Raw genomic sequence first — 25,721 nt, 5'->3', positions numbered from 1 at the left:
ACTGTCACATGCTAACAGCTTCTAGGAGCCACAGGTGAGAGCTGAGTGCAGAGTGGGGACCAAAGGTGGACAAATACCCCAGAAGGAACATGATGTTTCCCCACCAAACATACTACCACTCCCCTAACACACCATACACCCCACTATCCATCCAAGTAAGGTGTTGAAAAATGCCTTTTTCATGAGAAAGTGTGCGTAAAAATGCATGCGCTAGTGAAAATCACATACAGAAATGTGGGAATTGTTCGCATAAATGTACCCAGGAGGAATGACTCACACAATAATGCTGATGAATTTTAATGGGAGCTTTTTAATTGCAATAATAGTCAAAGAAGCAAACTGATGTAGATATGTGGAGAAATGAATTTTAAGTTCAAAAAAAATGAGAAATTTACAGGTCATCTAGTAGCAATAGAACTTGCTGGTACCCCACCATAAACCATTGAAAACCCTTCAATACATGTCACCAGTGTTGAAATCCTATGATGATGAACAATAAAGTAGTCGGAAAGAATAAGCAGTCCATGGGGAAAGATGTCATAAGGATCATCCTGGAACTTGTATTCTTTCTATTGATAACAGCCAAAGTTTGCCTAACTTGTCAGAAAGCCAGACAAGATGATATACCCTGGCAGAGCATGCTTTTAGTTTAATTCATTGCTTCACCCACATTTGTCTCTGGCCCCACCCACTTCTGGCCCTTGGAAGCTTGCACAAAAGGGAATGTGGCCTTTGAGTTGAAAAATTTTTCAATTCCCTACCCCTGAAGGAAAACTATTTAAATCAATGAACTTACGTTAATCAAGTCCATTGGTTTCACTGGGTCTACTCTGAGTATGAGCAAGTTATACTCAGAGTAGCCCCAATGAAATTAATGGACCTAAGTTTGTCATTTCTGTAAATTATATATATGTATATATAATGTAAGATTTCTAAAACTCCCCTCCTTCTCCATTTTGGAAATTAATGTTACAGGTAAACATCTTTAATCTTCAGTTCTTTCCAACACTAGTCCTACCTATAAGAAATTATTCTTCTCTCCAAAGAAGTAGCTCTCTTTTTCTCTCTCTGTTTTCCCCCACAAGAAATTTCCAGAACAGTCTGAAATCACACACACAAGACAGAGCTGTGAAGAGACATCGGTCCTCAGGGCATCAGCCCCTGACCATCATTACTTTCCCAGATAGCTGTAGTTCTCACAGATGTAGACAGCAAAGTTATTGGACTCTGGCAAAAGAAGAAGGGGGAAAAAATGAATAAGCCTTTCTTTTTGTATGCCATTGTAAAGCCAGAGTGGACCCTTGGTAGAATCTGGGGCTGCGTTCTTGCTTCAAGAGCTCCAGCATATCTGAAACAGCCAATGTCATAAAAAAACACAAACATGAATTACGGCCTTGCAACTGGTTTAGTGTTTTCATCCACACACACTTTTATGACGTTGTTCAGTGCAGATATGAAATATTGCAGTGATCGCCCTCCTGCACAATGCACTCCATCTCCTCCGAAGATGCTAGCTGCTCCTGCTCTGAACGTTTAGCCAAACTCTGCTTCCTTGCAATTTCCACCTATAGGTTATAGTCCATCTTCTGCATGACAGCCCTTCAGATATTTGAAGGCAGGTGCCATCTCCCTCCTTTAATCTTCTCCAAGCTAAACATGCCCAATACTTTCAACCATTTCTCATAGAGCTTGGTTTCCAAAACCTCATTATCCCTGTTATCCTCCTCTGGTCATGCTCTAGATTTTTGAAATGTCCTTAAAATGTGGCACCCTGATCTGAGCCTGGCACTCCAGGCCTGGCCTAACCAGTTCATAATGGAATTTGAAGTATTATTTATTGTGATCTGGACATGGCACTTCCACTGCTGCTGTAGAATGGCACTCTCTCCTGCCTTAGACAATATGATTCTGACTAGGGGTGTAGAAAACATTGTTTTCAATTCTGCCCTGTATTTGTCACATGCAGTATTGTTTCTGTTCTGCTGCAGTCCATTCTTCACCAACAGCTACGTTACTCATCTCACTGTCTGCTATGGTGAAATTACATCACATGTGTAACATATGCAATTATTGACATAGATTATGTTGTCGGTACATACCGACATTCATTTCAATGTAAAGGAAATACAATGCACATAGGAAGAGAACTGAACTCAATTATGTATCATTTCTGGACTGAAAGCAGCAACAACAATGAATACTGGTCATATTCAGGACATTGATTTTCATTCTGGACATGGGACAAATAAGTGAACTTTGGTAATTTCTGCTCCCAATTCCATTTATGTCAGAATTTCCTGACCCCATCAAATTGGCAGCTAACCTCTTTTGCATTCCAGCCTACTTGCAAAAGCATCACAAACCTTCTGTGACATCAGAGCAGCTGCTGCTTCTACTCACCAGTAAGGAATCCCAACGTCTGTTCCTCATCTCACTATGATTACAACCTGAGCAGGTGAAAGTAATCAATGAAGGAACCAGCCCAAATGCAAATTCTGTCCTTAAAGCAAGGTACAGGAGCAACAACACTGAGTCTCTAAGCAAGGCATGTATATTCTTCAGAAGTATTAACACCAACCAACATCATTGGTTGTTTTCATAAAAATAAATTTAGACTTGGGAGGCTGAATACAGTTTTGTGCAACATAAATTAATTGAATGTTATCAGGCAATCAATATTACTGTCACTGAGGTTTCTAAATGTTAGCCATTTTCATAACATGCATCACAATTGTATGCATACCTCCTCAGATGTAAGCCCTGTTGGATCCAGTAGGGTTTCATCCCATATGTGTTGAAGGATCACAGCTTTACTCTCTACCCACCTACAAATTGGCAACAAGATCAGAGGTTGTTGTAAGGAATCCCACTCTTTCATACACAAAACGCTCATTTCAAAGCAGCTTTGAGGTCAACAGAAAAGTTGAACCTCCCACACTGTGTTTTTGAGAGGTTTCTAGAACTCCAGACAGAAACGTCTTTCTTTTCCTCCTATAATGTCTCATTCCAAGTTCATGAGGGTAGCTTAATGGGAAGCTACAAAAATCTCTCTGTTTCCAGCACGGGATGCAATACTTAGACTTCAAATGAGGTGGGTTTTTGTTCTGTTCTGTTTTAATATTGACTTAATCATTGACATGCTTATCCAGTTTTGACTCATTTGAGGTACTGAGATGAGGGGGAGAGACTCCCTACATACATTTCACCTGAAATGAAGAAATTTAAACCATAAACTTGTTTTAGAAATGAGGAATGAGTGAGGGGAGATTCAGTAGTATCTCATGTGCTGGGGTACCACTATGGATATGTCTTCCTGACACCCACATCACTGCAGCTTACTGAGACAGAGCTGGGGTGCAGCAGGCCAGCGGTGAGATTGGGGCTACATGGGTGCACCAGTAGAACCCACTGATGCAGCCATGGGGCACTACCCTGCCCCGCCAAACGTCTTTAATAAAATGTGGTGCTGTTGTTGTTTAAAGATCAGTGCTAGTTCTTCTACTATCACCAAAGTCGGAGGCAATAAGCTTCTGAATACTAGTTTCTGAGAATTGCAGGAGGGAAGATTGCTCTTGCCCTTAGGTCCTGTTTGCTGGCTTCCCAGAGGCATCTGATGGGCCACTGAGAGAATGGGATGCTGAACTAGATGGACCATTGGCCTGAACTAGCAGGCCTCTTCTCATTTTGCAACGTATTAAAAATCAATCAATCAAATGTTTGTGTGCATTCTCTCACACGCTCATAATTAAAACAAAGCTAATAGCACAGAATGAGAAAAACTTTCAATAGCATTCCTCTATACTCACTCCTCAAACTAACATTTTAATTCCACAATTTTACTCTGCACTGATTCGCTTCCAAGTGAGAAAGAGAAATCTTATGCAAACGTATGTGGTAAATGCATCATATAATTGGGGGGAAAGGCACTTGCTCTTGGTCAAAACCTCATTTTATGTTTATGCCTGTGTGCGTTTAAATTTAAATTTTGTGAAATTTCTTGGGCAAATACATTTAGCACACCAATATGTTCTCTTTGATGGGATGTTTTGCACTCAGTGGATATTTTTCAACAGATATACACACAGGCTGCTTATAAGCTCTCCCAATAACCTCTCAACTTCTGCCCATGTCTGTATTGTTTTTCTCTCTCTCTCTCTGTCTCTCTTGCTCTGTTTTTATTTATTCCCCTGAAAATACAGTGGAGAATAAAAAAAAAATGCTGCTGGACCTGCCAGGGGCACCTCTGGCCTCTGAATCCGAGCTGACAAAAATGTCATGAAGCTGACAGTAAAATATGCATAGAAAATCCCCGAGAAAGAGAACAAAACCCAGTCTATTTGTTGCTTTTACAGCTTTCAAGAATGCCGGTGTTGTTGTGCTGAGATTCTTTCTTTGTTGAGCCTCTTGCTGTCACCGTCTTCTTATGGGATGCAAATTGCGTCGAGACAACTGCACGAGTGAGACGCATCCATGAATAAACACTGGGATTTGCCAGACAGCCACAAGGCAAAAATAATTTTAAAAGACCTCTCCAATCTACCCAGTGACTACTGACCAAGTATGGAGAATGGCGATAGCACCCTGGCACAGTAGATGCCTTGTATGCAAATGCCTCAGGTTCAATTCCTACCAACTCAGGTTTATTCATTTTTGAAGCTCAATCCTTGCTTGAGACTAGTGATGGACAAATCAGTCAATTTCAGTTCCCCCTAGTTTTCCTCTTTTCCTCTGTCTTAAACTCCATTCATCACAGTTCTTCATCAGTGCAATTAAAAATAAATAAATCCTCAAGTACATAGGTCAGTATTTAAGTGACAATTTCTCATAACATACACATTTTTGTATGTGACTTCTCTTAGTATAATGTACATTTGTCAGTTATTTTCATTAATATATGCAATTTTATGGACACTTTTACTAATTTACACATTTTGGTACAATTTTGTTGTTGGAGAACTGAATCGCAAAATCAGGAGAAGTGCACATTTTGAAGGGCAGCTGTGTTCACTTTGCATATTGTTCCTGGAAATGCAAATTAGGTAGGTGGGCAAATTAACATGCAAAATTGAACTGAATTTCTCCCCTATCCCTTCTTGAGACTGCAGTGAGTTACCATGGGAGGGGTGCGTGCTTTTTGATGTAGTGACCTTACTTTTGTGGTGGCCAAGGGTTGCTTGTGTCCTTTCTTTCCAGCTGCAAATCACCTCTCTGGTGGTTCACACTCTGCAGCCTTCCCAGTTCTCTTCAGTCAATGCTCAGGGGAAGAAGGAACTCCTCTTACAAAGCTTTTTCAGATCAGGAAGTGAAGGCAGCTGGGAGACTGCCAAGTGCTGAGGGGAAAAGAGCACATGCACTACCCTTGGCCACTTCACAAGAAATAGTTTGAAACCTGGTAAGGTAAAGGTAAAGATACCCCCCACCTAAGACTTCCGGGGTGGTGCCATCGGCAATGGCGGACTCCCTCTGAACTGGAGGGACTAGCTCCGCGGAAAACGGGTCTTCTCCGCTACGGCGAAGCGGGGACCCTTCTAAAAATCACAGGTGGATGAAGCCTGTGACCATGGGACTCGGCGGGCACCTTTAGCACCCCCCCAACTCGCAAAGGAACCCATTAACGGGCTCCGAAGTGAAGAGGGGGAAGTGGCGCGGTGCTGTGAGTCAACTGCTATTTCCGTGGAGCGAAGCCGCATAGCCGTTGACGGAGGACGCTGCCTTTTTCCTGGGACAATTTGGACTCTAAAATAAGCACCCGTGAGTACTTAAACTTTGAACAACTGGACCTTAAATAAGGACTTGCAAGCAGAAAGGAATTGGATTTAAAAATTTATTTCAATTTGGTACTGAACAGGAAGGTCTAAACAGGAAGTCAGCCTTCCGTTCTTTTGTAGACAGAATAAAGCAAAGACAACGTAAACTAGAGCTTAGAAAATCGCCTTTAAAGGATTGGATTTCATCATTTAAAATTGTGGAACCCCCCTTCGACAGCAGGAGAAGAAGGGGGATCTTTTTCGAACTGTTTAAAGTGAGTTTAAAGTAAAGTAACTTTCCACCGTCCTGATCCTGGAGCGGGGTGTCAGGACTGACGTTTGAAGCTCATTGACCAGAGACAAACGTTTTTGACAGATAGCTAAAAGAAGAGAAGCATAGTGATTCCACTGTTTCCTTTCACATTTTAAAGGAACAAATATTGACAAAATATCTCAAAAAGGGAAACTTTGTTGCAAGAACAAATAGAAGCTTTCCCCCTAGAGGGAGACTGTGAAACTGTAACCAACTCCAGGGAGCCGGCAGCTGTTACAGATTACAATCGTGGGAACAGACATTTGACCTTGCAGGACAATGTATTCAGAAGCTCTGTTGTGCGCTTTCTATAAAACAAATGCCCTACTGGAACAGTTACATGAGAAGATGAATTTGATGGTGACTTCGACTAGAAATTTTGACCAGGCAGTGGGAAATTTTGAACAGACAGTGGGAAAATATGTGGAGCCAACCCAGGAATTAAATCAGGAGTGTGTCCTGACAGAACAGGCCCAACAGGAATATGAGCTTTCGGATTTGACAAATCAACTTGGAAAAAGCCAGATTTGGCAAGAAAAAGTTTGGTTTGGCTTGGAAATGGGGGGCTGGATTGACCCCCCTATGCTGGAATGTTTGGACTTTTCAAATCTGGCAATGGGCCGTGAGATGTTTGGGATTGTGGGGGCTCTTAATTTTGGAGGGTTTTTGAAACATGTTTTTAAATATCACATGGAATTTAGTGTTGAATATGGAAAAGGGGCTGATCTGTTGAGAAGGGTCAAAAATATTGTCAAGCTGGAGTTACCATGAGCAGGAGACAAGGGAAAATACAGTTACAAATATGAAGAAGAGCTGCGGAAGGGACATGGAAGAGACTTGAGGGCCTCGGATATAAGGGATCCAGATTAATGCACTAGATCGATGGGATAATAAGGACTGACAAAACCCGGGACCAGGAGGAAGGGACGCTGGATGAAGATTGGATCTGTTTGTATTTCTTTCTCTTTTTTTTACTATTAGGACTGTTTTATAAAATTGATGAATGTTAGAAAAATGTTGGAATGAAATTACTCGGCTTTAGTAAAGATGCTTAAAGAATTATGAAAGAATATTATGGTTATGAGAAGTTGGTAAGGATAAGATTTAAGCTTTAAGTTTTAAGGTTTCTTTTTTTATAAAAAGATAAGATTAAAACAGTTTAAGGTAATGTAACGACAAAATATTATGAAATATGGAAAGGATTTGCTGGGATAATTAATAACTAGGATACAAAGAAAGGGAGGAGGAGGAGGTCAAAGAAAGAAGGTAATGACAGTTGAGGATTTGAGAATAATGAATTTGTTTTTAAATGTTTTTAAATGTTTGTGGTGTATTTTTGTTTTTTCTGTTTTTTTTCTTATTTTGAATTTGTATTCGTATTGTTGGAAGGGTTTGTTTCTCTCTTTGTTTACTTTGTTAACCATTTTTATTTTGTATTTTCTTTTATTATTATTATTTTTATTTTGTAACATTTTGAAAATCTCAATAAATATCTTATTAAAAAAAAAAAAAAAGGTAAAGGGACCCCTGACTATTAGGTCCAGTCGTGACCGACTCTGGGGTTGCGGCGCTCATCTTGCTTTATTAGCCAAGGAAGCCGGTGTACAGCTTCCGGGTCATGTGGCCAGCATGACTAAGCCGCTTCTGGAGAACCAGAGCGGCGCACGGAAACGCCGTTTACCTTCCCGCCGGAGCAGTACCTATTTATCTACTTGCACTTGATGTGCTTTCGAACTGCTAGGTTGGCAGGAGCAGGGACTGAGCAACGGGAGCTCACCCCGTCACTGGGATTTGAACTGCCAACCTTCTGATCGGCAAGTCCTAGGCTTAGTGGTTTAACCCACAGCGCCACCCGCATCCCTCTAGAAACCTGGTACCCACAGAAATTATAAAGGATTTCTAGAGAAATTCTGAAGTGCCTTGAGCAACAAGGCAGAAAAATGAGAGCATGAGAAGACCCTGCAGGATCTGGCCAATGGCTCATCAAGTTCAGCATCTTCTTTTCACAGAGGTCAACCAGATACCTCTGGGAAGCTCACAAGCAGGACCCAAGAATAATAGCACTTGCCCCTCCTATGGCTTCCGGCAAACGTTATTCAGAAGTATTTTCCATCTCTGACTGTGGATGCAGCCACCATGGCTCGTAGACATGGAAGATTTCCTTTCTTTTAGGGGAAGAAAACATTTGTGAAACACAAATGGTGAAGCAGTGTCCTTAGCCAAGCTAAGGAACATCTTAATGCACTGAAGAAATGGAATATTCATTCCCTTTCCCTTGTTTTGTTGTTGACTCCTGAGGTCCAGGAATAACAACAGGAGATCAATTCTCCTGTTCTTCTCTAAATCTCAGAGATGATAATCAAGGTGGTGAAGGTAGATGTGTTTTATCATTTAGCTATGACAGCAGATTTTGCTTGGAATTCCTCACTTTTGCCTGGCCTTTCAACTACGGTTTCTCATGAATGGGTGACTCCCCATGTAATGGACAATGATCTTCCATTCTTCACAGTGTCTACTTGATGTCAGATATAACTGCTGTAGTGCCTGCCCTTTTCAAAACATTCAAGAAACTTGTGTCACCCTTGTACACTATCACTAAAAGGAAAGATCTCATTTATCTACTGAGCCTTCCAAATGATACATTAGAACGAACGTGCAATCACTATGTCCCCCAGACCTTAGATCTCTTTAAAAAGGCAATGAAAGGAAGTTGCAAAGGTTCTAAATCACTGGGTGTCCCCATAATACAAATGTAACTTTCTCCCTCTAGATCCAGCATTATTATTAAGGAGCTCACCTCCTGTGGCAGATTTTGTAGGGTTGCCATATTTTGAAGAGCAAGAAAGAGGACACTTTTGCAGACTTCTGCTTTTAACTATGGATTGCTATGACGACTCTCTTTAAAAGAAAAAGAGGACATGTCCTGGAAATAGAGGACATATGGCAACCCTAAGAGGACAGAAAATTGTTAGTAATGGTCCTACCAAACTTAGACACTTTTAGCATAAGTAGAGACTTGCTGGATCAGACTGAAAGGCTTTAGTCCAGCATTCTGTTTACACAGGGGCCAACCAGATGACAATGGGAGTCCACAAGTGGGAACAGAGTGCAACAGCATTCTCCTTGCTTTTCTTTCCCAGGAACTGGAGCTCTCTCTGACAGTGGAGATAGAACACAGCCCTATCCTCCATGAATTTGTCCAATTCTCTCTCAAAGCCATCCAAGTGGTCAGTCATCGCTGATTCTTGTGAGAGCGAATTCCAAAATTAGCTGTGAGATGTACCTCCTTTTGTCTGTCCTGGTTCTTCCAACATTCAGCTTCATTGTGTGTCTCCAAATTCTAGTGTTATGAGAGTGGAACTAAAAACCTCTTCTTACACACTTACAAGTACTTTGTGTACTTGATAAATCTTCCAATGTGAGGCATTTTAGCGCACAAATCCATGGGTTTTAAAAGTACTTCTCAAAGTACTTGAGGAGAAGGACTGACTGCTAAATGACTCTAAAAATTGTAGCTCTGTGGGGAGAATATGGGCCTCCTAACAACTCTCTCTCTCTCTCTCTCTTTTAAATGATATTTATTGAGAATTTTAAGATTACAAAAAAACAAAGAAGGAAAGAAGGAAAAAACAGATAACAATTAAACAATACAAATCGACAAAAATCAAAAGCAAAAAGCAAAAGCAAAACACATAATACATCAAAATCAAAAAGCAGAAATAAACAAAAAAAAATTAAAAGCAGATCCAGTATTCTCAAATCCTTAACTGTCATTACCTTATTTCATCGACCTCCTCACGCCTCCCTTTTTTGTATTCTAGTTGTTAATTATCTCAGCAAATCCTTTCCATCTTTCATAATATTCTGTCATTAAATTACCTTAATCTATTTTAACCTTATCTTACCATAAAAAACCCTAAAACTTAAAACTTAAATCTTATTTATACCAATTTCTCATAACCATACCATATTCTTACATAATTCTTTTTAACATTTCTGCTAAAGACAAATAATTTCGTTCCAACATTTTTCTAATACTCATTAATTTTGCAAAACTTTCCTAAATAATGTTTTTAAAACTTTCTTCCAATCTTCATCCAACGTCTCTTCCTCCTGGTTTCGGGTTTTGTCAGTCCTTTCTATCCCATCCATCTAGTTCATCAACCCGGTAACCTTATGTCCGAGGCCCTTAAATCTCTTCCATGTCCCTTCCGCAGGTCTTCTTCATGTTTATACCTGTACTTTACTTTGTCTTCTGCTCCTTTCATTCGTGGAGACTCCAGCTTGATGATATTTTTGTCCCTTCTTGACAGATCTGCCCCTTTTCCATAATCAACACTGAACTCCATGTGGTATTTAAAAGCATGTTTCAAGGTCCCTCCAAAGTTAAGGGCCCCCACAACTCCGAACTCCTCCCGGCCCAAAGCCAGACTTGAAAAGTCAAGTCATCCCTGCATAGGGGGGTCTATCCAGCCCCCCATCTCCAAGCCAAACAAGACTCTATCTTTCCAAATCTGGCTTTTTCCAGGTTCATTCGTCAGATCCAACAACTCATGTTCCTGCTGGGCCACAGTTCCCTCCATCTCTGCCTCCCGAGGTCCAGCAACAACCTCCTCCCTCATCTGATCTGTCAGAGCACACTCCTGGATTAATTCCTGAGTGGGTTCTATATAGATACCCACTGCCTGTCCAAAATTTCCAATCGCAACAGTCATCAAATCCGTCTTCTCATGTAACTGTTCCAATAAAGCACTTGCCTTGCAGAAGGCAAGCACTAGAGCCTCTGAGTACATTCTTGTGCAAGGTCAGAGTCTGATCCCACGATCTTAATCTATTGCAGCTGCAAAGTTCCCCAGTTCAGATTTAATAACAGTTTCGCAAGCTCCCTCTAGGGGAGAAAGCTTCTATTTGTATCCATCTCTCTCTTTTTTTAAAGCAGATCTAACAACAAAGTTTCCTTTTTCAGATATTTTGTCAATATTTTGTTCCTTTTAGATGCGAAGGGGAACAATGGAATCACTATGTTTCTCTTCTTTTAACTATCTGTCAAAAACGTTTGTCTATAGTCAATGAACTTCCCAAAGACATCTGTCCTGACACCCCGCTCCCAGGTTCAAGACGGTGGAAAATTACTTTTCTTTACACTCTCTTCTGCAGGTTTAAACAATCCGGAAAAATCCCCCCTCTTCTCCTGCTTCCAAGGGGGGTTCAGTAATTTTAGATGATGAAAATTAATCCTTTACGGACGACTTTCTAAACTCTAGCTTGCCGTGTCTTTGCTTTAATCTATCTATAAAAAGCGGAAGGCGGACTTCCTGTTTAGACCTTCCCGCTTCAGTGTCAAATTAAAAGAAATTTCTTAATCCAATTTTCCGTTCTACTCACGGACAGTTATTTAAGATCCAATTGTCCACAGGAAAAAGTCAGCGCTCTCCGGCAACAGCAATGCGGCTTCACTCCGTGAAAGAAGCAGTCGATTCAAGGCACCGCGCCACTCACCCCACGTCACTCTGGATTCCCGAAACCGGGGTTCCCCGTGAGTAGGGGGGGCTCAAAGGTGCCAGCCGAATCCCACGTCCACAGGCTTCTCCCCCCTGTGGTTTTTGATGGGTCTCCGCCTCGCCGTGGCGGTTCAGACCCTTTTTTCCATGGAGCGGATTCCTCCCGATCGGAGGAAATCCACCATTGCCAGAGGCGCCAACCTGGAAGTCCCTAACAACTCTCAGCACCCTTCACAAATTACAGTTCGCAGGATTTTTGGGGGGAAGCCATGACTCTCAAAGTGGTATAAGAGTGCTTTAAATGTGTGGTGCAGATGTGGCCATAGCACCAAAAAAAACCTCTTCCCAGTTCTGCATCAAGGAATAGTGCCTATTAACTATTCTGATGGGAATATATATATATAAAGAAGCTATGTGGCTCATAAACTCAATGAACCATTACATAGGTGACAATAATCTTCACAGAAATTCAGAATATTTAATTAGCGCCAAAATTGTGCTCAGCCAGGGAAGCTCAGTTTCCATTGTGAACACTCCTCAAAATAATAGCGAGGTTTTATGTGCCCACGAGCCATCACAGAAGTCATTTCAGAAAAGAAACAGACAATATTTCAGGTATTAATTGACAGTCAGGACTGTCGTAATAAAAGTTTTTAAGGAAAGTTAACCTGGGTGTCCCCGATTCTGAAAGGTGACTTCTCTAAACATCAGGTCAGAGAACGATTTTGCCGTTTATTGCCTGATGGTTGAATCATTAAGTACATAATTGCTCAGGGCAAAGTGGCCACTTTAAGAGCACCCTCCCCCGGCGATTCGGAGCTAATGTGCAAGACGACCGGGAGCACTTGAGCAGGTGAAGTTGTGCATGTGTGTGTGTGTCCTCCTGAAATAGTCTGATACAACTTCAACAACTCACTGATGTGAGGCTGGAAAAAATAACTGAAGGTTAAGAAAATGGTTGACAGAAGGTCATCCTCTATTTCACCTCCTTAAATCTGTCATGGGCTATGAGGGCTTTGCAAATAAGTTAATCGCCCACATCACGGGGGTGGGGACATAAAGGGCTGGATCCAACCAAGTTATCCTCATAGCAGACCCACTGAAGCTAAGGGACATAACAGTTTCTTGTTTCCCTGACATTTCCCTGTTATTTTCCACATTTATATTTGAGCTTTTGCATCACTAGCGGAATATAGTGGAAATTTAGGACTTGCTGGACTAATTTAATTACTTACTAAGTTGTTTAGAAATCATATTTCAGAGCCCTTAATGAACTACAGCTCCCATAATTCTTTTGGGGAAAGCCATGACTGTTGTGGTAGCATAGTACTTTAAAGGTATGGTGTGAATCTTTCCAGTGTTTTGTGAGGGCTTTGGGAGGTGGGGGTGGAATGTCAGGGACAAGGAAGATACTCTGCTCCAGCTCAGATCAAAATCTGAATCAGAGAAGAATATGGTGGTTTGTCAAAGCTAGCCTTTCTTTGATCCCATTTGAGGGGTGGGGTGGGGATGGTGAACATCACTCAAGTAGAAAGTGTTACATTAAACATGAAAAGATTCTATGGGGGGTTGTTCTTATACATGATTGATTCCCTGCTCGTTCTCCCATTTAAAGACAATAAACCTGGGCAGTCAAATACACATTTTATGGCCCGCTGTCTGTAAATATTAGTCACTCTTGCTTTTATTCTGAAAGGGGCCCTTGAAATAATGCTGCTGTAGTGGAGAGTGTTATGTTAAACGGAAAAGGTGGAGGGGGAGAGAGATGCACACACACACACCCATCTCATGGATGATTGATCAGCAGCCTGTTCCCTGGTCCAAGAACAACACAGCCTATACATTTTATGGGCTTTTGTCTGTTTTGCAATAACCCCAGAAAGCATTCTTTAATTAAAATTTAAAACCGTAACTGATTAATTTTCTGTGTAAACAATTTCTGTAAACATGGAATGTCAGCAATTTAAGGGCATGTGAGTATAAATTTTTCTTCTTCCCCCTATGGCTCCAGGATAGACAGTGGGGCGGTGGGGGCGGTGGGGGGAAGAACGGAAGTTCAGGGACATGCCAAGTTAAGGTGAAAAGTTCAAGGTCTTCTTGTGATTTAGAGAGTGTGCCTGCCATCTGCAGAGGAGTGGGAAGTTGTCCATAGTTTGTACCCACTGCTATAGAGCAGAATCCTGGCAACAACACCAGCCTCCTTGAGACCCAGTTAGCAGCTTTTTCCCAGAAGTTGGGCTGAAGTGGATTTGATCAAGCAGCAGAGCTGGTCAATGTCAGCAAACTAGAATGCTGGAAATGAAGGTTCTCTGGATTCAAATCCAGTCTGTCTGTCACAAAGATAGGCGTGCTTAGTTAAACTATAGAACTTGCTTGCACAGGAGGCAGTCACCACTGTGCATGGATATAAAAGAGGATTGGACAAATTCATGGATGATAATGTGATCAGTGGTTACTAGCCATGATGGCTATGCTCTCCCTCTGCTCCCAGAGGCAGTGATGCTTCTGAATACCAGTTGCTGGGCTAAAGGGGACATGGGTCAGATCCAGCAAGTTCTTCTTGTGCTTCTTCTTATGCTTCTTCAGTTTGTAGGAAGTGAAGCAGATCTGTAATTGGTTGATAAAAAGATATGCCAGGTCTTTGATGCACCCATTTAAAGTCCCATTGTGTGGTTTTGTCAAAGAGGGTAGGGATATGCTACCAAGGTACCCTGTGAGATTTTACCTTCATAAAAAAGAGTTTTGGCTTCCTTCAAGATCACAGCTGTTGCCTCTGGTTGATGAAAGTTGTAGTCCAAAACAACTGAGCACTGGATTAGGGAAAGCTTCCTGGTTTTTTTCCTAGGGAGGAGCCTCTAGGTTCACTTCCATAACTTCCGGCAACAACCTTGGAATGTATGATGGTATGCATAGTTGACCTATGGAACTCTGTCCCACACAAAGTGGTGATGGCCACCAACTTGGGTGGATTTAAAACAGGATTGAACAAATTCATGGAGGAGAAGGCTGTTGACGGCTACTAGCCATGATGGCTATGCTCTGCCTCCAGAATTCGAGGGAGTAAAGTTTCTGAAAACTCATTGCTGGAGACCACAGGAGGGGAGAGTGTTCTTGTGCTCACATCCTGCTTGAGGGTTTCTCATAGGCATTGAGGAGACCCCTGTGAGAACAGGATTCTGAACTAGATGTGCCATTGGCCTGATTCAACAGGGCTCTTAGGTTCTCAAAGAGCATCAATCCAACTCTCCTGGCTACTAGTCGCCAATATACCTCTCCTCCAAGCCTTTGTCTGGTCCTTCTTCAGATCCATCTAAGCCAGAACCTCTTGTGACACCGTGCAGCAGTGAATGCTGCTTGTTTATTGCATGTTCAACAGGATAAGACCTTCCTTTTGTCTGCCCTGGACCTTCCACTAGGCAGCAACAGATGAGTGCCTGTCCCAACCACAATCAGAAGCTTTCCATGAGTTAACCCCAAATATGTAAATGTCAGAAGGTTTTAAGTCTTGGTTGCAGGTCAGGTTTTCTACCACACAGCCCTCAAATCTCTCACACACACACTCGTTTTCCTTTGGACTTTCTTTCCCATTCACAGCCGTTGCCTTTTCTGCTTTCAACACCCTCACAAAATGATTGTCTTTTCATTCTTTCTTTTCCAGAGTGGGTGTCCAGCCAATATTTCCTTTCAGCATTCTTTAAAAAGAGCACTTATTCCATACTGTCTATGGGATGGGAAAAGCTCCTGCTGCTTTTGTCTTGAGCTGGACTCACACTGTAAAACCCAGTTGGAGCTTTCAGAGGCTGAGAGGCAGCCAAGGAATCCTTCCAGAAACTCAGTGGCCACCAGCTCTGAATAAGGGCCCTTGTTTCATTTTCTTCCTCTAAAACAAATCGCCTTTACAACAGCTACAGTAAATCTCTTTTCATCACAGGAAAGCCAGGCTGTGGGGGTCTGGGCCCTCTCTTGGCTAAACCTTGCCAAACCTCTCTACCATTGGCAGATCTCTGGGGTCTTCTGAGTGAAAGCAACATCTTCATTTTGTTCTTTCCTGTGTATATGAGAGACCTTCCCCTATATTCATTAAAAAAAACAAAAACCCAGGCCCTGGAAGGTTGAGCAAAACTGAACAAAGGTGAGGTTTGTCAATAGTGGCTTATTTTGATGGCAATGCTTTTATCTCTCTCTCTTTCTGCCTGAAAAGAGCAGGAAATATTTCAAAAAGTGTGAGAACTGGGCCCCAAATGGTATTTCATTCAGCTGTCAGACTATTGTTGTTTTGTTGCATGCACCCCAATTTCCAAGTGGCTAGAAATTCCAGGTGTTCCAGTGCTTACCCAGGGCTCAGTTTCCTTGGAATGAAGGTCAGTGGAGACTGCGGTGTCTTTAGGATCTATGGTTTTAGTCTCACACATATATACAACCTAAGCATAGGATGGAGGTGCTCACAGCAGTAACACTCTACAGATCTTGGCTGCCCTATGAGAGTCCTAGGTAGATCCCCAGACCACAGCCTGCAGTCCAGCAAGACAAGCCCCTGTTTCTCCAACTTCCGGCATCAACTAAAACCTCTCACACAGCTCCCCTTAGCCTATTGTTCTCCCTCCCGGGATGACATCACATCCAGCCAGGTGAGGTGGGAGAAGACCCAGCCATTTGTCTCCATGGCAACTGGGCAACTTCTTTGGACATGTAAATGGCAGTACTTAACTGGCTAGCAAAGGCCATTATCTCCCAAAGCAACTAGTCTGTCTGGTTATGCAGCTTCTTCTAGATTCCAAGCCTCCTTGATACAGAACCACAGGCCTGAAAGGGACCCACAGTTATCATTCAGACTGACCCTTCAAACCTATGACAATATTTATATACTACTTAATGCCAAAATAGCCTTCTAGGGGGTTTATTTTGGTGCCCGGGGCAGATATTACCCCCCTCTGGAATGAAGACATAACCAGAGTGGCTTAACAATCAGTACCTCTTCTCTGGGAACTCTGGGAATTGTAGCTCAGAGAGGTGAATATTGGTCTCCTAACAGCTCCCAGCACACTTAATCAACTACAGCTCCTGGGATCCTTTGGAGAAATGCCATGGCTGTTTAAAGTGGTAGCACAGTGTTTTAAACATATGGTGTGAAACGGCCTCTCACGCCTCTGCGTGGGAAGTTAGTGAAGAGACGGGAACAGGAGCAAAATCTTTAGAATGAATTCAGCTTTCAGCTCAAGAGCCAAACCAATGCACAGATAATAAAGCCCATGTTCTCCTGAATGCAGACATTCCAGCGATTCCTGCTTTAGCAATGCCTGAGTCATCCCAGAGTTGTGCACTCCTGTCTCCCTCTCGCAAGGCAGATGAGATCAGAAATGTCAGCTGTCATCTTGCTGCTTTCAAGATTTCACGGCTATGAATAAAAATGGCGTGGAAACAGATTCGTTAATTGACTGGATGTATGATTGGCAAACATTAGGCAGCTCCATTAGCAAAGCCTGAGAAGCAAAACGGAGTATTATTACCTCTTTCTCCATCTCCTCCCATTCCGACCCCACCACCACCACTCGCACCCACCCCCCACCCCACCACAATCATTGAATTAAACTTTTAACAATCAAGGGATGGAGGGTTAAGCCTAGAAGGCTTGGATGATATTTTCACTGCTTTTGATGGCATGTTAAGATGAAGAATGTCTTGGGTTTGGTTTTTTGTTTTGTTTTGTTTTGCAGGAGAACACTGAGCCTGCAAACACACCGTATATGTGGTTACTATTTGAAGAATCTGGCATTTTCTATGAATAGCATAAAGCCGGCAGCGGATCACTCGTCGCTTTTTGACAGGGTTGTCCTTTGCCTTCCCCACCCAACGAATCCCATTCTCTTTATGCCCCCCCCCCCCGTTTTCCTTCTCCCACCTTCCTTGTAGTTGCAAACTCCCTCCCTCCTCCCTTTCTTCCCCTCCTATTCAGCAACTGAAAGTCTGCCAAACGTTAAATTAAAAGGCTGGTTTGAGATCTTCGGTTCATGGACTAAAGGGCAAGAGGATCCAACATTCGGGGAATGCCAGCTTAAAAGAGGACTAATATCAATTATCTTTTAGCAAAATGATAGCATAGGAACATGGGACTCTGCCTTACACTGAGTCTCTCTGGCTCAGTCTTGTCCACACTGACTGGCAGCAGCTCTCCGGGGTTTCAAACAGGGAGTCTTTGTTCGCCCTTGCCACAGATTGAACCTGCAGCCTTCTGCATGCAAAGCAGGTGTTCTACCACTCAGCAATGGTCATTCCCCAATTTCTTATCCACCATGACAGGTTAGAAGAATTTAAAAATTCTATATTAAAATAAGTTGCCCATCATGCTCCTAGGGGGATCCCAGTCAAGGGGGTCAGGGGTAGAGAAGGCAACAGTTTCCGCTCTCATTGTACCATGTCCCAAAATGTAGCACTTTCCTTTTCACAAAGCAGTGGTTCCCTGAACTGACTCAACCCTCCGTTCCGAGGCTCCGTAGTCTCCCCTCTGCACATATTGTTCTGCATCCTGCCCAAGATCCCACCAGTTTTGGTGATGACAAATAACCGCCCTGAGACCTGTGAGTATAGGATGCAATATAAATTCAAGGAAGAAGAAGAAGAAGAAGAAGAAGAAGAAGAAGAAGAAGAAGAAGAAGAAGAAGAAGAAATAAATGTTAAAGGAGGCACAGTTCTGGGGCTGGCAGAGTGCTGAGTGGTCACATGCAATTTTGGCCATTACCCCTCCCAAGGGTTGGACAAGGGTGAATGTGAACTTCAGGCTGTTCTTGCTTCAGAGAATTCCCCAGAGGAGTTTTTAGGTTCAGTTTTGTTTTTTCAATGGCCACAATGGTTTGTATCCAAACTAGTGCTGAGTAACACATCTCGAGTCAGTTCAAGGATTTGTGCAATGAGACTTCTCCTCTCTCCTCCCTGACGTGCTCCCTAAATCTGTTCTATGGGTTCCTCCAACCCTCCGGGGAAGATTTGGTGAAGGTGTGGGGCATGCATGGGGAAAGAAGAAAGGGAAAGGCCTGTTGCACAAGTGGAAACCCTTGTGCTGCTAGGGCGCATGGGCTGACTAGTACCCAAAGTCCATTTTGTGTGGTTGATGGTGAACCCTCTGATCCAGAAAAGGAGATCTAATGTCCACAACCAGAAGTACATAATCAAATAAGTTCCCCTCTGAAGTGGACTTGTGTTCACCTCATGTTGCTGCCAGAACTCAGTAGGGTTGCTCACATGTTCAAACTGAACACAGGTAGAAGCTGTCTCTACACGTGTGCAACTGTTTGTGTAAAACAGTGTACACAGCTCAATTATTGTGTTCTCGGGTATGAAGACTGTACACTTGTTGAACATCATGTGGGAATGATTGTACTGGCCAACTATTCTTGTACACAGGTTGTTGTTGTTGTTGTTTAGTCGTGTCCGACTCTTCATGACCCCATGGACCAGAGCACAGATTGCACTCCCCTAAAATTATGACCAGTGAGCTCAAATTCAGTAAAAGGCAGCTTCATACATTTGTGTTAAAGTAAAATTTGACATCGGTTTGGAAGTTCCTTCAGAGACTAAATGTCTGAAGATTTTCAAGGGCAATCCAAAGAATTTTGATGAAACAAACTTCTAGAGCTGGTCACAACCTCATTTATGTATCTTCATTCTCACCACACGACTGATTAATTTGTTGCCCTAGATTTGTTCACAAGTTACTCTGAACACAGGTACAAATCATCTCTGGGCAAGCAGTAGTGTGTGCCCCTGTTGATTCGTACAACTCAGTTATTGTATACACAGGTTCACACTTATTGAAGGTTACATATGAATGACAGTATGAGTGTACAGATCAACTACAGTGGTGCCTCGCAAGACGAAATTAATCCGTTCTGCGAGTCTCTTCGTCTTGCGGTTTTTTCGTCTTGAGAAGCACGGCTATTAGCGGCTTAGCGGCTATTAACAGCTTAGCGGCTTTAAGAAAAAGGAAACAAACTCGCAAGAACTCGCAAGACGTTTCGTCTTGCGAAGCAAGCCCATAGGGAAATTCGTCTTGCGGAACGACTCAAAAAACGGAAAACTCTTTCGTCTAGCGAGTTTTTCGTCTTGCGAGGCACCACTGTATTTGTATACTCAGATACAGAAATTGTACACATGTTGTATGTACCATACATATATATATATATATATATATATATATATATATCCCTCCTGACTCTGGATTTTGCCTAAGGCATGCCATCTGATGTATCATTTTTCTCCTCTAACTCTTTTTTTTTTTTTTTTTACCTCTCAAGGTATGGGCACATTTTATTTGCTTTCCTTTTTGTTATTCCCCCCCCCTCCTTTCAAAATTTGTGTGGCAGCTCATGTTGATAAAAGCACATTTTGTTCAAGAGTTAAGAGGTCAACTTCAGGTTGATCACGGAAGCTTTTAAACTGTTTTACTGGCCTGGAATTATTAGATTCATGCAACTTTCCAGCATAGCCAGTACACCATAAAATAAGTGCTTTACGCTACATTGATATTGCTGGCGATGCACAAAACAAGACTGTAGGTTTGCAAAAATACATGCCTTGAATTGAATATTATATCCTAATATACACATCCCCCCACATCAAAGAGTGGGTTTCTTATATTGGGGTGGGGGGTATTGAATCTGCAGCCAGTCACTTGTAACCTGAAATGCTATAGCCCACCCCAATGCTGTGTTTTCACTCACAAAACTCATTTTGTGTTTAATGCAAAAGAGTTATTTTTGTCATATTCCAACTTTTATTCCCACTAAGAATGTCACCAGGGTTTTGCAGAGTTTTCCCCGGATTTTGGACTCGTTAGTGGCCTGGCAATGTTTCCAGAATAACACCAGCATGTTAGAAAACCTCCATTTTTATATTGCTATCATTAACATTATTTCTGGACATGTGGGCATTTTCCAAACAGTGCCCCCACAAAGCAATTTTTATGTGGTTACATCAGGCTGTAGTAAGAGAGGCAGGGCGATTGCAATGGTGCACTGAGAGTCCAGCAACATTTGCTGCCTCCCTTCCTTGAAATTTTTCATCCTAGCTGATCATTAGAACAACTTGTAACTAAGCATGTGAAGCTGAGCCTACTTATTTCCTCCTCCCTCCCAAGCATTTTCCTTTTATGTCGTGTTTTTGATTATTGCAATCCTGAGATCAAAGACTAGGTTTTAGTTTAATGATTTGTAATCTGCTCTGGGGGACTTTTTATAGCTGAAGAACTTCAGAGTATATCTTCAAAATGGAAAGCTGCCAAAAAAAATCCTCTTAGTTAATTTTTATTTTGGAATATCCTCAAAACTACAAAAAAAAAGAAGGATCAGCCTTTGCTGGGAAATTTCTTGAAACAATCCACCTCCCTCCTGTCCACCCCCCCCCCCCCCAGGTTTCAGTGTCTAGTCTAGTACATTATGGATTTATGATTTCTGGAATCAACTTCCCACTGTATTACAAGTGTAATATTAACTGCCATATTGGGCTTCCATATGGCCACTAACCTCTCAGGTTGGAAACAACTATCACTGTAGAAATTAAGCCCGAGGAATAAGCCTGAGGATGCAACCACTTATCACTCAAGCGTGCGATATAATTGGCTGCAACAACAACAAAAATTAAAAAAAGAAAGTGTCTCGGAAACCAGATGGATTTGAAATGTTCCATTATTCATAAATGCTTCTGTCTCACTCCCAATCTCTCTTGTTTGAAATGCTGATTCTTTACCCAAATATCTTTTTTGTCAAATAAAAAATAAAAAATAAAAAATAGTGCCAAATAATGATGTTTCAAAAGGACAAAAGTTGTCTTTTTTTAAAAAGTGGCTCACAAGATCTTCCTGTGCCAGTAATGACTGGGCTACAGGAAGTGTTTATTTGCCAAAAATTTTTCCAGGGGGCTTTCCCCCCTGAGCTATTCAGGATATTAGCTGTTGTTCCTTTTCATAGTTTTACACAGCTGTGAAACTTCAGAGTTTGCAAAAAATAGTAATAAATAAATGCCCCCTTCTTTTTGATAATTCATGACCAATGTAATTTCCCTGACAGGATCTCATCTATGTCCTTAGGAATGTGACACCCCCCTTTCCCCATAACTCTTGCTTTACACCTACCCTCCCAGTGCCATCCCCACACGCCAAGCTCCTCTTCCTGTCCTCTTCCATCCAGATTCCCACTGCAAAAATGACAGGAAAAACAGGGAAGCTTATCTTGGTTTTAAGTGCAGATCAACATTTTTCTCATATGGATATCAAAGGGCACAGCAAAGGAGGAATTAAGAGTTTGTACAGGAGTCATGGCCCTGGATGCATCATGATGCTAAGTTAATGCCGTGCTGAAAATTTTTCATTCTGCAAACATGCTCCGTCAGCTGATGAAGGGTGGTGGGGTAATTGCTTTCAAAAACAGTAGTGGCTGCCGAGACCACATAACACCTGTTCTGAAAGACCTACATTGGCTCCCACTACATTTCTGAGTACGATTCAAAGTGTTGGTGCTGACCTTTAAAGCCCTAAAAGGCTTTGGCCCAGTATACCTGAAAGGGCGTCTCCACCCCCATCATTCAGTCCAACTCTGAGGGCCTTCTGGTGGTTCCCTCCCTGTGAGAAGTGAGGTTACAGGGAACCAGGCAGAGGGCCTTTTCGGTAGTGGTGCCCGCCCTGTGGAATGCCCTCCCATCATGTGTCAAGGAAATAAACAACTATCTGACTTTTAGAAGACATCTGAAGGCAATCCTGTTTAGGGAGGTTTTTAATGTTTGATGTTGTATTGTGTTTTTCATGTTCTGTTGGGAGCCGCCCAGGTGACCATCACTTCTTCTTGTGAGAGCGAGTTCATGTGCTGCATGAAGAAGCCCTTTATTTTACCTGTCCCAAATCTTCCACTTTACCCACCCATTGCATAAGACATCATGAAGTTAATTCCTCTCATGGGGCTTCTAAAGAATAGCAAGTGTGGGCAGCCAGGGAGGCTGCAGGTTGCTAAAGAAGGGTTGCTGGAAAGAAAGGGGAGGGAACCACATTTACACACACTCAGCCATTTCACAATGATAAGCTAAGCTCAAAACCCCCCACACATTGAAATTCTAAAGTGCCCAGAGAATGAAGCAGAGAAAGGGAAGCCTTTTTTTGCAGAGGACAAAAACAACAACAACAAAACACTGAGAAATCAGAAGACAGCTTTTGGCACAGAATTGTGGCAGAGTGACAGTTATGGGTGAGCACCATTCATCTAGCTTCCCAAAGATCAGTGCACACTATCCAGACGACCATGAGCCAGAGAGAGAAAGAGATGGCTGCACTAAAATAAAAGAAAGTGTGCCAAGCAAGTTAGACATACTGCATACTGCAGGGAAAGGAGAGCAATCAGGCAGGGTAGAAAGGCTGTAGTTCAATGGTAGAGCATCTGCTTTGTATGCAGAAGGTCACAGGTTCAATCCCCACAATCTCCTAGGAGAGACCCCTGATTGAAAGTTCAGACAGCTGCTGCTAGTACAAAATACTGAGCTAAATGGTCAACACTGGGCCGGCCACAGACATTTTGGCATCTGAAATGAATCAGAAATTGGTGCCTCCCCAATTGTAGTTTGTTAAGGGTGCTTTTTAACGTACACTTGAGGCTCCTCATGCCCCCACCATCCCAGCGATGATCATTATGCCTTCCTTCTTCCTGATACTGATCTTCATTTGAGGAATATTGGAGGTTGTGGTGGGAGTGAGGACCAGCATTGGAAAAACACACCATCTATGAACCAACCTCTTCAGTGAGGAGTTGCTTGGTTCACAGAAGCTGAGTCTCCATCTCTCAGGGAATAGGGAGATGCAGCTGATGGGTTGAAAACTTTTCCCATCAGTCACCTCTCCCGCCACTGCATCTCCCTCTTTCTGTAGGGGAGTGGACGGCAGTGATACATAATGGATGAGCCTGCTGCCCCTCCCAACTTGCCCGAGGCAGCTGCCTCACCTCGTCTCATGGCCGGTTCAGTCCTAGTCCAACTCAATCTAAGGGGGCTTCTGGGGAAGACTAACTCTCAGCATTAGAACATCTGCTTATCACTCAGAAGATTAGATCCCAGTCCCCTTCTGGTGGGAGTGGGAAAGACTGTCTGAAACCCCTGGAGATGCAATACTGACTGATGTGCATTGGGGCAAGTATGGCAGGAGTCAAGGCAGCCAGCAGTAGGGGGCTCCAGAGCCAATGAGAGACAGAGCCAACTAACTCTAATTTTGCCCCCTTCCTCCTCCCTGCTGAACCTTACAAGGGTAACACTGAGACTGAGCAGGAGAAAGCTGACAGTCAGGGCCACTTTCTGGACTGGTTGTTATGTAAGGAAGCAGCCGGGGGGGGTGGTTGAAGGCGGACTGGGATACTGCCCAATTTGCCTTAATGGTCCAGTCTCCAGCAGAGAGAAGCTGCTGCAAGTCAGTTTAACTAAGGTAGACGGAGCAATGCTCTGAGTAAAAGGAAGTTTCCTGCATTCCTTCCTGACCCTAAAATCAATCAGATCTGGATTCCAAGCCCTGAGCAATCTCTGAAGCTATCTTGCCCCCAAAGAGCTTGAATCTAGCACATCTCCATGATGCAGAGCACCCTCCTATCCCCAGGGCCGTCTTAAGCATATTCGGCACTGTGGTGCAAAGCTTCCTCCAGTGCCCCCCCTCCGTTTCCAAGAGTTTTTTAGGGAGGACAGCACTGCCAGTGGGGCTGGAGGAGGTGGGCAGCAGCTGGAGGGTGGCTCCTCCAAAGGCTGGCCATGGCACCTCCACGCTCAGCTGGCCTCTTCATGCCATGGTGGCCACAGCAGATGGAGGCTCCTGGCACTGGGCTGCTTCGGCACGGCATGGTGGAGGCGGGCGAGGGCAGCGAGCTGATGATGGGAGGCTCTGCATCCAGCCTCCGCCTCTTCCCTGGCGCCCTCCAGAACTTGGCGCCCTGGCGCCCCACGCCACTAGCCTCTATGGGTAAGACGCCCCTGCCTATCCCTGCCAAATGTTGGGTGCCTGAGAAGTCTTGGGATGAGGAAAAGAATGAAGGTGGGGGAGGACCCATCTTGCCAGCAGCCTCTTAGCTTCCATCCAGAAAGCAAATGCTAAAAAGGACCACACACTGTCAAAAGGAAGACATTTAAACACCGAGGAAGTTATTAATAGATGGCTGTTTTCGGCGCATTGCCGAGCTCCTTCTCTTCGCTTCTGCCCACAGCCTTGGACGAGGTTCAGCTGGGACCCGCCTCCTATGCAAAATTCTTGACAGATGGGGGGCACAGCTCACCTTTCCCTGCCATCTAGTTTGTATTTTGACAATCTGGCATCTAAACCCGAGCAAATGCAACGCCGCACCAGGCGATTCCCTGGCTCCCTCCCTCCTCCTCCTCCTCCCGAGGAAGCTAGCGAGGCATCACTGAAATGTGATGCGTGAACAGCGCCGAGTCTAAGGAGAAAATGAGTATGTTTTAAACAAGTCCACTGGAAAAGAATTAGCAATGAAACTGAAAAGAGCCATATGCCAATAAGGGGGAAAGCGACTCAAAGTGACACACTGTAATAATAATATAATTGAGTTAGGATGGAAATTGCACCAGGGTGAGAAGCAAAAGCAAGGACGGAACAGAGAATGCCAGCCGCTTTGTTAAGCAGGAGACCAGAGGTGGGCAACCCCAGGAGCAGGAGCCAGGGGCAAGCCTGGCTTTTACTCTACCTGGTCCCCAGGATTCTACCCAAGCAACACACACACCATTACCAACTTGGCTTCATAACCTCCTTTGATGTTTTTGCAGGCTTGAACGTCTCTCGATTGTCTGGATGGAGGTTTGAGAGGGTGTCTAGAAATTAACCCACACTACAAACAGGGGCGGAGGAAGGGGGTGGAGTGGGGGCAGGCCGCCCCAGGTGTCACTACTGAAGGGGTGACAAAATGGCAGGTGGCACTCACTGTGGGGCCTGCAGCGCACCCAAGACATGCGTCTCTCCTGGGAGTGACACAGTGGCTTGGGCGCCCACAGGCTCTGCACTGCCCCAAACAGTCTGCCCACCACCTCCCCCTCAGCTGTAGGGTGGCTGAGTGGAAGGAGGCAGGCAGACTCCTCGGAGGCCCTGCAGAGCGTCCTGCCCCGGCTCGCCCCGCCCCCGTGGGCGGTTGGCCCCGCCCCCAG

The sequence above is a fragment of the Podarcis pityusensis genome (genome assembly GCF_964106645.2).
Source record: "Podarcis pityusensis genome assembly, chromosome: 14".
Taxonomy (NCBI): Eukaryota; Metazoa; Chordata; class Lepidosauria; order Squamata; family Lacertidae; genus Podarcis; species Podarcis pityusensis.
The sequence above is the reverse complement of the archived record's forward strand: the minus strand, read 5'-3'. Positions refer to the sequence as shown.